General features: G+C 38.2%; 1 protein-coding gene across 13 annotated transcripts in view; it reads left to right on the top strand.

Moving 5' to 3' along the window:
• The window catches only part of PRKN (parkin RBR E3 ubiquitin protein ligase), a 1,390,810-nt gene that overhangs the window by 518,727 nt on the left and 858,996 nt on the right, over positions 1-13,087 (top strand). The window lies entirely within an intron of this gene.

Below are 13,087 nucleotides of genomic sequence, written 5' to 3'. Positions count from 1 at the left end.
TTTCAGTTTTTCTAATCATGTATCACCCATCTTTGAAAAGAAAAGACATTCTTTTCTGTGGTTGTGGTAGTTAATGATAGCCGAAGTTTCATTTATGTGCCTTTGTCTTCTGGATTTCTTTCTGCTCCGTGAAAGTTTAGATTACACAGGGTCGTTTCCCCATTACTTTATCTAGGCCTGTGAAAGGAAGCATGGAGAGTGCTTTGGCAGCAAAAAGAGGTTGGGCTTCTGTTACGGTGTGATTAGAAGGGACCATTTAGGAAGCTTAGGCTGCTAGAAGTGTTTTGTGTCTTGATCTGTGTGATGGTAGCATGGTTATATACAAAAGTCAACATTCACTGGGCTGTTTCTTTAAGATTGGTGCACTAAATGTAAGTTACACCTTAATTTTAAAAAGTAAAAAAAGAGAGTATGGATCAGCAAACAGCATGCATATAAAGCAAGAGTCAGTCAACTAAGGTCTGCTGTGGCCACTGCTTCTTTCTGTACAGCCCATGAGCTAAAAATGCTTTTTACGGTTTTAAATGGTTGGGAAAAATCAAAAGATGAATAGCATTATGTGACCCATGAAATTTAGATTCTCATGTCCATAAATAAAGTTTAACGGAGAGCCAGCCCCACCCATTTCTGTACATGTTGCCTACGGCTCCTTTCCTGCGTTAAGTGCAGAGTGGAGTAGCTGGGAAGCAGACTGGGTGGCCTACAAAGCCTGGAATACATACTCACTGTTTCTTTAAAGAAAAGGTTTGCTGACCCCTGATAGAAAGTGTTAGGTTCCGGCTCGGTGGCTCCATGGGATTTGGCTGGATGTGATGTGGATGCAATAGAGGGCATGCAGGCCGAGCGTGTCCAGTCCCTGCGGTGGAGAGAGCACAGACACAGAGGTGTCAAGGACACAGTGCTGGGGCAGTCAGGTGGGCAAGTGTGGATAAATACCCCAGGTGCCAGCCAGAAACCCCAGTGATGACTGGCATGTTCAGACTCTATTCTGCAAGCTGACGGAAACCACAACAAAATTGTATAAACCAAGGTGATGTGTCAAACGCTGTTGAGGACAGTTCATCTGTAAGAGTTTGCCATTAGACTTGAAGATGGGGACAGGTTGAAGACAAGACGCTAATTAAGGCACATTTCATCTGGTTCACAGATGAGGAGCTGTGGGCCAGGGTCAAGGTGGCAGCCCTGTAGAATGGGTGTTACGGGGCCTGTGAAAGAACTCAAAAGATCCACCTAATAAAGGAGAAATCATGGATCCATCTTCTCAGGCCTGAGAAAATGGTGGAATTACAGAAAGCTGTGATTCAGTGTTTCACTTTGACGAACATTTCAGCTGTCTAGAGAAATTCATTTATAGAGTCAAAGCCACACAGGAATGATGCCCACAGGGCTCTTTCTGGGACAGTTCTTGGGCAGCTCTCCTGCCGGGCAGCATGCTGCAGGCCCAACATCCCCCAGAGGGGTTGCTTCCACCTGCTCCTCTCCTCTGGCTTTTTCAACACAAGACACAACCTCATCTACCCCAATCTGTGCCTAAGTCCTGATTGCCTTAGGTGGCATATATGACCTATTTATACCAACTTCCTGGTATTCTTGGTAAAAACAGCAATAAAAATTAATATTGAATTCCAAGCTAAATTCTTTTCAGGCATTATCTGATTTAATTATTTCATAAGAACACTGTCAGTTAAGCATTATTAGTAACCCTATTTTAGATGTGAGGATAATAAGGCTTAAAGAGATTAAGGCATTTGCCCAAGAAAAGAGGAACTTATGAGTGTGGACTTGGAGGTTGAACCTGGACTGTCTAATCTAAGCATTTAAGTCCTGCAGCTTGTTAGCTTTTTTTTTTTTTAACACACAGATATAATTACAATAGATGTCACATACTCACATGTCCACAGTGATCACTCAGGTGATGAGAAGTTAGGTTAGATGTGGGCAGTAGGGGGCGGTGAGTATGGTAGTGGAAGGGTGAGGTGGAATTCCTGTTGAAAAGTCTCTTCTGCCAGTTGCTGGCAAGAGGTGAGAGGGCAACTCAGTATCGCTGGATTGTTTTCTTTTTAATCAAAAGAAATCCTCATCTGGAATTTTACATGGGATTTATCATTTAATAATATGCTTTGTGTGGGAAAAAAATAGAAAAACAGAAAGAAAACCAACCTGTAGCATTGGCCTAAACATAAAAAACCAAAATAGAGCGTTGTGGGGACTAAATTGTACATTAATAGTAGGTGCTTGCCAGAGCCTGATGTGTAGTAATCCTCAGGAACAGTAAGGCATGGCTGAGAGGTGATGACTTGTGAGCCTAAGAGATGCTTCCAGAGCCAGTCTGCCCCATTAGAATCCTGACTTCCTTTGCTCTTACCTATGCCAACTTGGTAATGTCTATTCAATGGTATAATAGCATCTATTTCCTTTTGTGCAGATTAGCTTATTTACGAAGAGTACTTAGAACAGTAGCCAGAACATAAGTATTTAGAAATGTAAAATTCTTTGTTATTCTATTAATATTACCATTTTATGTATGTATGTATATGTATTTATATATACTCATGTATGAAATCAATCTAGGCTTTGGCTAACTGATCTCAGAGAAGTAAAACCACCCCTACCTCTACTGCTCTGCATGGAGAGGCTGTGAGCATTTCCATCTCAGGCTGAGGCTCTGTGATGACGTCATGCCACCCTGCTCCCCGGGCCCAGCATCCTGGGAGGGATGTTCAATCCCTGTGTTTTGTAGTCTCGGCTCCACCTCCATCTCCAAAGCCCAGTCATGTGACCACCTAGGATTTTTTTTTTTTTTTCTCAGTTCCCAGAGATGCTCCACCTTTGATATTTAAATTCATGCTGTTTCTTCCCTGAGCACTGTTTTCTGCTCTGCATATCATTGACCCTTCTCTGAAGTTTTTCTAGAGCTGTTGGCCTCTCCTCTCTTCATTTCCTACTACCCTGAGGGGCCAAAACGTCTACTCTGGTATTGCAGGTATCATTCACTTCCTGCCCTACATTCTACCAAAGTGTCCTTACTTGTCTGTGTCCGAAGAGCCTGTAAGCCTTGTTATAAGATCAGATAACTTTCAGCTTGGGTCTCTAGTTTATGTTTAACACCTCACAAAGTGCCTTGTCCATAGAAGGACACGAATCAAGTAATGTTGCATGAATGGCATTTGTATTTGAAATTTTCTATGTTGATTCCATGAATTCATACCCTTTAGAAATTCTGTCTGGCATCATATAATGAAATTAATCCTAGCAATTATGATGGCTTCACTACAGTGTACTGATTTTCTTCCTTATCTTTATATTCTTGTATTTCTATTTTTCTCCAATTCTCATGATAGTCCTGCAAAGTAGATGCTATTGTCCAGTGTTTTTACAAAAAGACTCCGTGAGGTTAAGTAATGAGCCCAGAGTTACACAGTTCATAAATATCGAAGCCAGGAGTGAAAAATCTACTTTGTATTTTTCCATAGCCCTGGCCTTTACTAGGATATAGTCCTCACTATACAAATCTAGTAATCAGTGTTCTATTTTCTAACTACTTCCCTTGTACTTAAAATATAACTGAAACATACTCTTGAAAACAATATGCGTATGGATTTAGGGACAATTAAATCAAAGATAATTTATATAATCCATATTTTAGTACAATAACTAGATATAGTGTAGCTATATCTAGTAGAAGATCAGATGTTTCAATTTTTCAATAACAAAAATACACATTCAGTAACACCTACAAATAATATTTCTGTGGATCAGCTGACCAGTCACACTACTGATTCACCTGCAAATTTAGGCTTTGCAATAATGGAGCAGGTGCTAAACTTTGCCAAGTGTAAAGATTGCTCTGTGAATAATAGGCAATTCTGAGGTTTCATTTTCTAAAACTTTATAAGGATCGATAACTTACATAATTGTCTTTGATCAGGAATAAAAATACAGTATAAGATCTTGTGTGGCTGACTAGTTATAGGTGAGCAGCATGTGGTTTATGTGAACTTCAGCAAGATTTTTATACCTAAGGAGGAAAACTGGAACCTGGTTAGCCACCTGGGTTATTTTTGAAAACATAATTGTATTTTTTCTCATTTGGAGAAATCAGTCTGCAATGAGATCCACTCATATCATGAGTCTAAATGGTAATCTTCTAAATTTTTTATTGGTGATTTGTTCTTAATTCTAACATTTCCTGAATGCTATTTAAAATTTACATGTAATAATAATGAGTTGCTTTCCACATGTGATGCTCCAGTTTAATCATGTTTCACATTTAATATGATACTCTAACAAATTGTAAAGGAAATGGATAGTTAATTTTGTCCTGATGTTAGGCATGGGGAACTGATGTCTGACGTTTTCACCTGACCTCATAGGTAAGTTGAGAACCAACCCGGATTCCAAGTTTTCTTCATCTCCATGTCAGAATATCCTCTTTCTTTCACGGTGACCTTGATCAGAGTTTGGACTAGACTATAATCCTTTAGAAATATGAACGCTTACTGGAAAACGGTGAACAATGGCTAATTGGCAAGCATTCCGTTTTCATCTGCTTCTTCAAAAGTCATCCACTGAGTTCCATGCAGAAATGAGACAGAGTTGAACACACAAGGGAGGTTGTTTTATATGTGCATATTTAATTCTGATTGGGTTCCTGACCAATGAAATTAATAATTTAAAATAACCCATGTCATTGTTTCCTTGAAATATTTCCCTAGCACCAATTTATATAAACAAACCTTTTCAGACACTGTATTAATTTTTAATTATTTTGACTGGGCTGGTAAGGTTAATTAGACTCCATGGCGATGGTAAGTCTGTCCCTTGGCATGATTTGAAAACCAAGCCTCCTCCTTCCCCTGCAGGCTTCTCACTAAATCCTAACAGTACTCTTTCTGATCATGGCTGAGGAGTCCTGTCTCTTGCTACTATCATCATCTAGGCCATAGCCCATATTTCAAGTGACTTGTGCCTCCTCAAGAAAGCAAAGCCCCTGGGATAGGAAGTAGCTGACTAGTCTTTGGAACAGAAAATTGGCTTAAAATATAGTAAGGCTATTTATAGAGTGAAATACTTGATTGACTTTAATAATAATTAGAATATAGAATTGACATAGAAGTGAGCTGAGAGCACATATAGCGTCTGGTCTTGGAATATTTTCCTGGGAGCAAAATTCTCCAGGACTCTAGTTCTCATTAAGGTTATGAATTGCTAATCCCTCCAGGACAAACTCTAGGTAACCAGAGTTATCCACCATTAACATCTTTTTGTTTGTACTCAGTTTATTAGACTTAAAATGAATCAGAAGCCAGGAGATTACTGTAGCCAAGAACTTTGGGTGATTTCCCCCCCGCCACAATCACTGTAATTACTTTATCTCAAAAAGAAGTTTATCTTTGCCACTCTAATGAGATATTCTGCCATGGAATAGCATTAAAGCTAAAAAGTTTCTGATGAGAAATGGTGCAATAAATAGAGTAAGATGTAAAGTGCCTGGCATGATGGATTTTGTTTAAAATTGGTTTATAGATTAGGCACAATTTATGTGAGGAAATTTATTAAGAAATACAGTCTAAATGTATAATCATTCCTAAACTTAATATTTGTTACAGATTAATTGTTGGCCGGGAGTCTTCTTTACTTCTCTTGTTATCAAAATTACTCTCACATTTATGTAAGAAATTCAAGTCTTAGACTAGACCTAAGCTTACTTTCTAGTTTTCACATGGGGTGTTTTCGCCTAAGTGTGTGATATCCCGTCTTTGCTTATTGTAGACTTGGTTATCAGGCATTTCAGTGCTTTTAAAGCACAGTGGAGGAGGCATTACACATTATTTTATGTTATTGACAGTATTTGTAGAGCATGTTTTGGATGTCCCGATAGTGAGGCTGGAACCTGCCACCATGCATTCTGTTTTGTGTCATGTTACAGTGTTAAATCTACAACGAAGCCGGTTTCTGTGTGGATTCATAAGCTCCAGGGTGGAAAGTGTGTAGAACACAATGCATGTCTGGCATCTGCCAAAGCCAGGGTGGCCCCCGTGTTCACTGTCGCCCTTCATGCCGCCATCTGTTCTGCCACAAGATTTCTCTTGGCCTTGTGGACACTTCTTACTTCATCTCCTTTTAACGCCCACTCTCTTTGCATGTGTTCTCCTTGGGCCTTATCACGAGCTCTCATCCACACACAAATGATGCACACTCACCTCGCAAAGAGCCAGTCAACAGAGAAGTGAGGAAGGTTAAAATATTTTCCTCTTTTTCCCTTTTACCAAAGCTAATACTTGTAAAAGAGCCAGGTTAAGGTAAAAATAAACATATAAAAACATAATAAACATATAAAAAAGTATTACCATAAAGAACTTAAAATTTTGATCATTTATTTTTTATATATGTATTATTCTTGATAGTTTACATTTAGAATTTGCATACTATATGCAATATATATGTAAAGGGGTCTACTTAAAGACGGTTGATCCAAACCATTTCAGGGCATCAGTATCAGCCAGTAGAAACAGTTTAAAATGGTAAGTAAATGCTGCTACTGTCATTTTCTTGAGACTCATTTTGATAATTCATGCCTGGGTTTCAAACCTGTAAATGTTCTTTTCCACCAGCACACACCTCATATGGATACCATTGAATTTTCTCACTTACTATTTTGCTGACTTTTACCACATTTACTAATATAAGGAATAATATTGTTTTGGAGCATTCTTTTGCAATTTATTCAAGTATTTTGATTGTATTCTGTATTTGATTATTCTCAAAATGGTAAATATTTTCTTAGCAGATTTTAATGAATGATCAATTTGTTGAAAGTTATGAAATATAGGTGAATTCATCTTCTTAAGGTTTTCTTCTTTAATATACTTCTACATCTATTGTTATAAATATAACCTAAACTTCAAAATTCAATATGGGAACTCTTGGCTTATACCGATTTCTTTCTCATCTCTATTTTAGTTATTTTCTGTTCCTCCAGATTTAAAAAAACATTTTCCAAATCATTTTCTTTGTTTGTTGGTTTACCAAAAATATGTCTCTTTTAATCAGTTTTTAGGATCTTCTGTATTATATAGTGAATTCCAAGGACTTTTCAGGTTATACGTGAACACCTCTTCTCTTCCTAGGAGCATTTTAGGGATGTTCATCGTTTATGCCCCTGCTTCCTTCTGCAACAGCTCCAGGCAGTTGCACACTGAGGGGCCAGGAGGGGACCTGAAGAGCTCAGGACGCCAAAGACCACACTGTGCAGTTCATAAATAATCAAATTTTAGAGCTTTTGAGTAAACGATTAGATAAGTTGGCCAGCCAGGGAATCAGCCTTTGGTGAATGGATTTTCAGCAGCCTTCCTAGAGCCAACTCCTACAAATGGCCATGGGACACACGTGTATAGGTCACAAAAGCTTCATTTGCTCAAAGACACTAATTTTTAGGAAGACGTCAGATCATTTGAATGGCTCTCAAAGATTCCTCCAATGTTTAGCTGAGGGTCTCATGGAGCAGAGGCATAGTTAAGAGAAGAGGATGGAGGGGATAGAACAGTTCAGGGAGGAGTGAGAGCCAAAGGTGGACTGAATAAGTATTTTATCAAAGTCTACGTGGGGACCTGGACGAAAGCCAGAGTGATGCACATTCAGCTTTGGTGAAGAGGGAGAAACCCAGCATTGATCTGAAATAAGTAAAATCGTATCTAGCTGAGCTGCAGGCAATTTTAGCCAGTTCGTTGTCACTCTTCTGTATCACAGAAATGCTTACATTGAGAGCCCTTGTCCTGTGCCTAGTATCTTAGAATTAAAATTTTATTTATCATATGTTATTCATTGGGATGATTTCAGTTAATTAAAGTCTAGAGAAATGTGGGTCAATGTTGGTAATTCATTGACTTTTCAATCCAGCTATTTATTTTCATCCAGACCACAGTAGTGCTAGCCTTTCATTGCTTCTTTAATAGAGATCCCTCTGTAATAGTAACTGTTTTTTGTTTGTTTGGTATGATTTTACTCACTACTCTTTAAGAAAAATGGAGACAGAAAAAGAAGTCAGTGTTGCAGACACAAGTTCCCCTAGTGTACCTTTAGAATGCTCAAAAGCTCAGCATCATGAGGACCCTGGAGAGATGGGAACATACCACATGTCGCTTTGCATTTTGTTGTGTAGAGTGTCTCAGTGTTTTTGTTTTGATACCCAGCCATGCATTTGACCCATGCTGCTAGTTTGAAATTCTCAAAATTGTGTGCAGGAAGTTAAAAGCATGTGACTCTGAAAAAGTATGTGTATATATTTTAAAACATGTTATTTATTGCATTACTTCCAAAGTACATGGTTTTGTTGTATGTATACTATGAGGAGTGACTACTATTACAGTGAGAACCTGTTTCTACAAAAAATAGAAAAAAAATATTAGCTCGGCATGGTAGCATGTGCCTGTAGGCCCAGCGACTTGGGAGACTGAGGCAGGTGGATCCATTGAGCCTGGGAAGTCAAGGGTGCAGTGAGCCGTGATCATGCCACCACATTCCAGCCTGACTGACAGAGCGAGACCTTGTCTTAAAAAAACCCTGTAATTTATTGAATGCTTACTGTAAATCATGAGCTAAGCTCAGACTTTACCTAAATATTTAATTGTTATGATATTTATGTAGTGCTTTTTGTAATTTCACATATGCATATCATTACGGCAATGAGGTACACCAAACCAGTATTACTTACTTTTTATGTAAAAGATATTTAAAGTTTTACAAAGTCTGTCAGTTAGTAGTGACATTCAGTCATTAATTTAGATAATTGGAAATTGGTTAAGTGATCTACAATTTTATTCATTGTGCAGGGTGATACATTTTAAAAATATTTATAAGAGAAATATTTCTTGACATTACATAGAAGGGTTTGAGAAAAGTCAACCTAAAATATCTACAAAGCATAAAAGAAAAAATAAGGTTCTCTAAAGAAAGTTTTTCATATGTCTTATTATTTCATTTTACGTTGCAGTTACATGTATGTATCATGTGTAAAAACTGGGTTGGTTTGTTTATTGGTTCGTGATGCTATCTCCTGGCAGTGATCAGGCACTCACATAGCAGGTGAACCCATCAGGACATTCTTGTTGACTCATACACTGATGGGGCTGTTTCTAGCTTTACTAGCCACCGTCCTTCATGGCATAGAACAGAGCATCAAGGCATCAATTCTGTATGCAAGGCAGGATAACAACGGGAACAGCAGTGCCCATCTCTTCTATATAAAAGAGATAATTCTGGCCAGGCACAGTGGCTCACACCTGTAATCCCAGCACTTTGGGAGGCTGAGGTGGGTGGATCACTTGAGGTCAGGAGTTTGAGATCAGCCTCACCAACATGGTGAAAACCCGTCTCTACTAAAAATACAAAAATTAGCTGGCTGTGGTGGCATGTGCCTATAATCCCAGCTACTCAGGAGCTGAGGCAGGAAAATCACTTGAACCCAGGAGGCAGAAGTTTCAGTGAGCGAAGATTGCGGTATTGCACTCCAGCTTGGGTGACAGAGTGAGGCTCCGTCTCAAAAATAAATAAATACATAAAAATAAACAAAATTTAAAAAGATACTTCTTAGAAGCCTCCTAATAGGCCTCTCCTTACAGCTCATCATTTATAACTGGGCCATATGGCCAGTGATAATAACAAAGCATGTTGAAAAGCAGGTGCTTGCCACATGGAAACAGAATTGCCATGATTGGCTTAGACCAATCCTATTTTATCCTCTAGTCTGGGCCCATTCCATCTCCAAAAAAAATTGGATTCCTATGAACAAGGACAGAGGGTGAGAAGCACGTTGGGTTGGCAATGATCAGCGACTATCACATTTGTAAATGCATCACCATTTTAGCCCACTTTCCTGAACCCATCAGTTTCTTTCCTGCATGGAAACCCTGCTGTTCTATGCCCTATTTGTATCACTCTGCCTGTACTAGAGTCTTGGCTAGCCTTGAAACTGTTTTTGTGTGTGAAATGCTACTTTTCTCCAATGCCTGTTTCTACACATAGATGTACCTCCCTGAGTCTCTGCAGAGTGAAACTGACATATTATCCATTTGAGCACTTAGAAGCTTTATCAAGACTTGTGGAAGTAAAAAATAGATGTGTAAGGCAGTGGGTTAATTTATGTGCTTAAGAAGTGAATGGCTCAAAAATCTCACTGGGGAAACATAAACAGAATTTAGTAGCCTTTTCTTCCTTTTTTAAATTTATTTTTATTTATTTATTTTTATTTATTTTTTATAATTATACTTTAGGTTATAGGGTACATGTGCACAGTGTGCAGGTTTGTTACATATGTATCCATGTGCCATGTTGTTTTGCTGCACCCATTAACTCGTCATTTAGCATTAGGTATATCTCCTAATGCTGTCCCTCCCCCCTTCCCCCACCCCACAACAGTCCCCGGAGTGTGATGTCCCCCTTCCTGTGTCCATGAGTTCTCATTGTTCAGTTCCCACCTATGAGTGAGAACATGCGGTGTTTGGTTTTTTGTCCTTGCAATAGTTTACTGAGAATGAGGTTTCCAGCTTCATCCATGTCCCTACAAAGGACATGAACTCATCATTTTTTATGGCTGCATAGTATTCCATGGTGTATATGTGCCACATTTTCTTAATCCAGTCTATCGTTGGATATTTGGGTTGGTTCCAACTCTTTGCTATTGTGAATAGTGCCACAATAAACATACGTGTGCATGTGTCTTTATAGCAGCATGATTTATAGTCCTTTGGGTATATACCCAGTAATGGGATGGCTGGGTCAAATGGTATTTCTGGTTCTAGATCCCTGAGGAATCGCCACACTGACTTCCACAATGGTTGAACTAGTTTACAGTCCCACCAACAGTGTAAAAGTGTTCCTATTTCTCCACATCCTCTCCAGCACCTGTTGTTTCCTGACTTTTTAATGATGGCCATTCTAACTGGTGTAAGATGGTATCTCACTGTGGTTTCTTCCTACATAGTAGATCCTTTGTTGTTGCTTTATAAGAAACAAATATCTTATCTTACAGTGATAAAATGCATGGGGCAGGGGAGTCTCCCTGAAAATACTGCTTCAGAATGAGGCAAGCCAGTACAGACCAGTACTGTGATATGAGTTTGCATTATGAATGTATGCATGCCTGCTCTTCCATCTGGGAATATCCAGCTACCTGTATAAATGCATCATTAAAGCCAGGTGGGAAACGGAGAGGTTAATTGACTTTACTTGGGTCACCCGGCGAGAAAGAAACTGAACTGAGAGTTTAATCTGGGGAACTTGAGTTCAGATTCTTGCTGAAAGCATGAGTCATACTAGTTTTCTTATAAGGTTGAGGGAGAGTTGACACTTACTCTGCAGGCTTTTCCTGAAAGGAGTAAAATTCACTGGACTCTGTTTTCTGAAGTGGGGATTAAGATTCTAGAACTGGATTAGAAGTGAAACATGGAGTTTTCCCTTGATGAAAAGAAAATGGAAGAGTATTTGTGTACTTGGAAAAAGATAATTATGAAAATTAAAAGGGAAATGCTCATAGAATATGATTTGTATAGTGACTAGTTAGCTAAGTGGGTTTGTTGTAGGGCACGATACTCACTGATGCCAGAGTCTATGGCATGCACTGGGCGTGGTCCACTTGCACCTCTGAGTATGATTAAAATCCTTCAGTCATTTGTTAGTATGATTGAACTACGAGTTCTCCCAGCTAGTTTCAAAGAATTATATTTCTGTCTAATGTCAGAATGACCCTATTTTTTTAATGTGTTCTGAATCTTCAGTTGTGCATACAGAATTTCTTATTAATTTAAAATGCCATGCTAATAAGCGTACACTCAGAGATGGCCATAATTTAAAGCTAGCAGTAGCATCTCATGGACAAATGAACTCTACTCCTCCCATAATGTGCTACAAACAAATGAGAACCATGCTCTTTGTCTTTGTCTCTGAATAGGATATTTTTATTTAAAATACTTCAGGTAAAGGTCAGTGTAAACCAATATGACATAATATGTTTGTTGTTCAATGTTATAGCAATATAAACTTTGCATGAACAGATAGAGTTCATGAAATAAATGGAGTGTGACCCAAAAATTAAGTCTTTATTATTTGGGTCCCCCTGTACTGGGCTCCCTTATTAGATTCATTTCCTTGGGGCAGGGAGCATACTTTGGTGCTTAGCATAGTATCTGCCACATAGTAGATATTATTATTATTATTGTTATTATTTTTATTATTATTTGATGTTTAAGATGTTTCATGAAGTAAATGAATGGTAGGCCAAGGTATACAATGACTATAATAATGAATGATATAATAGTCATTGTATACCTTGGCCTATCCATAATCTTAGAATAGGAATCAACTTTGCAGTCATCTAATCTCAATTCCCTCCTATATAAGATAATTAGAATAGGAATCAACTTTGCAATTGTCTAATCTCAGTTCCCTCCTATATCAGATACTTAGAATAGGAATCAACTTTGCAGTCGTCTAATCTCAATTCCCTCCTATATAAGATACTTAGAATAGGAATCAACTTTGCAGTCATCTAGTCTCAATTCCTTCTGAGATAAGATACTTAGAATAGGAATCAACTTTGCAGTCGTCTAATCTCAATTCCCTCCTATATAAGATAATGAGAGTAGGAATCAACTTTGCAGTCATCTAATCTCAATTCCTTCCGAGATAAGATACTTAGAATAGGAATCAACTTTGCAGTCGTCTAATCTCAATTCCCTCCTATATAAGATAATTAGAATAGGAATCAACTTTGTAGTCGTCTAATCTCAATTCCTTCCTATAGAAGATAGTTAGAATAGGAATCAACTCTGCAGTCATCTAATCTCAATTCCCTCCTATAGAAGATAATTAGAATAGGAATCAACTTTGCAGTCATCTAATCTCAGTTCCCTCCTATAGAAGATTATTAGAACAGGAATGAACTCTACAGTTGTCTAATCTCAATTCTCTCCTATAGAAGATAATTACTCTTACATGCTTGCTTTTTGGTCATCTGACTTTTGCTAGAGCACTTTGATTAAAGGAATAATCATTGCTTTTCACAAAACTGTTTTCATTGTTAAAGAGCTTG

Source organism: Symphalangus syndactylus, chromosome 2 (assembly GCF_028878055.3).
Source record: "Symphalangus syndactylus isolate Jambi chromosome 2, NHGRI_mSymSyn1-v2.1_pri, whole genome shotgun sequence".
Taxonomy (NCBI): Eukaryota; Metazoa; Chordata; class Mammalia; order Primates; family Hylobatidae; genus Symphalangus; species Symphalangus syndactylus.
The sequence above is the reverse complement of the archived record's forward strand: the minus strand, read 5'-3'. Positions and strand labels throughout refer to the sequence as shown.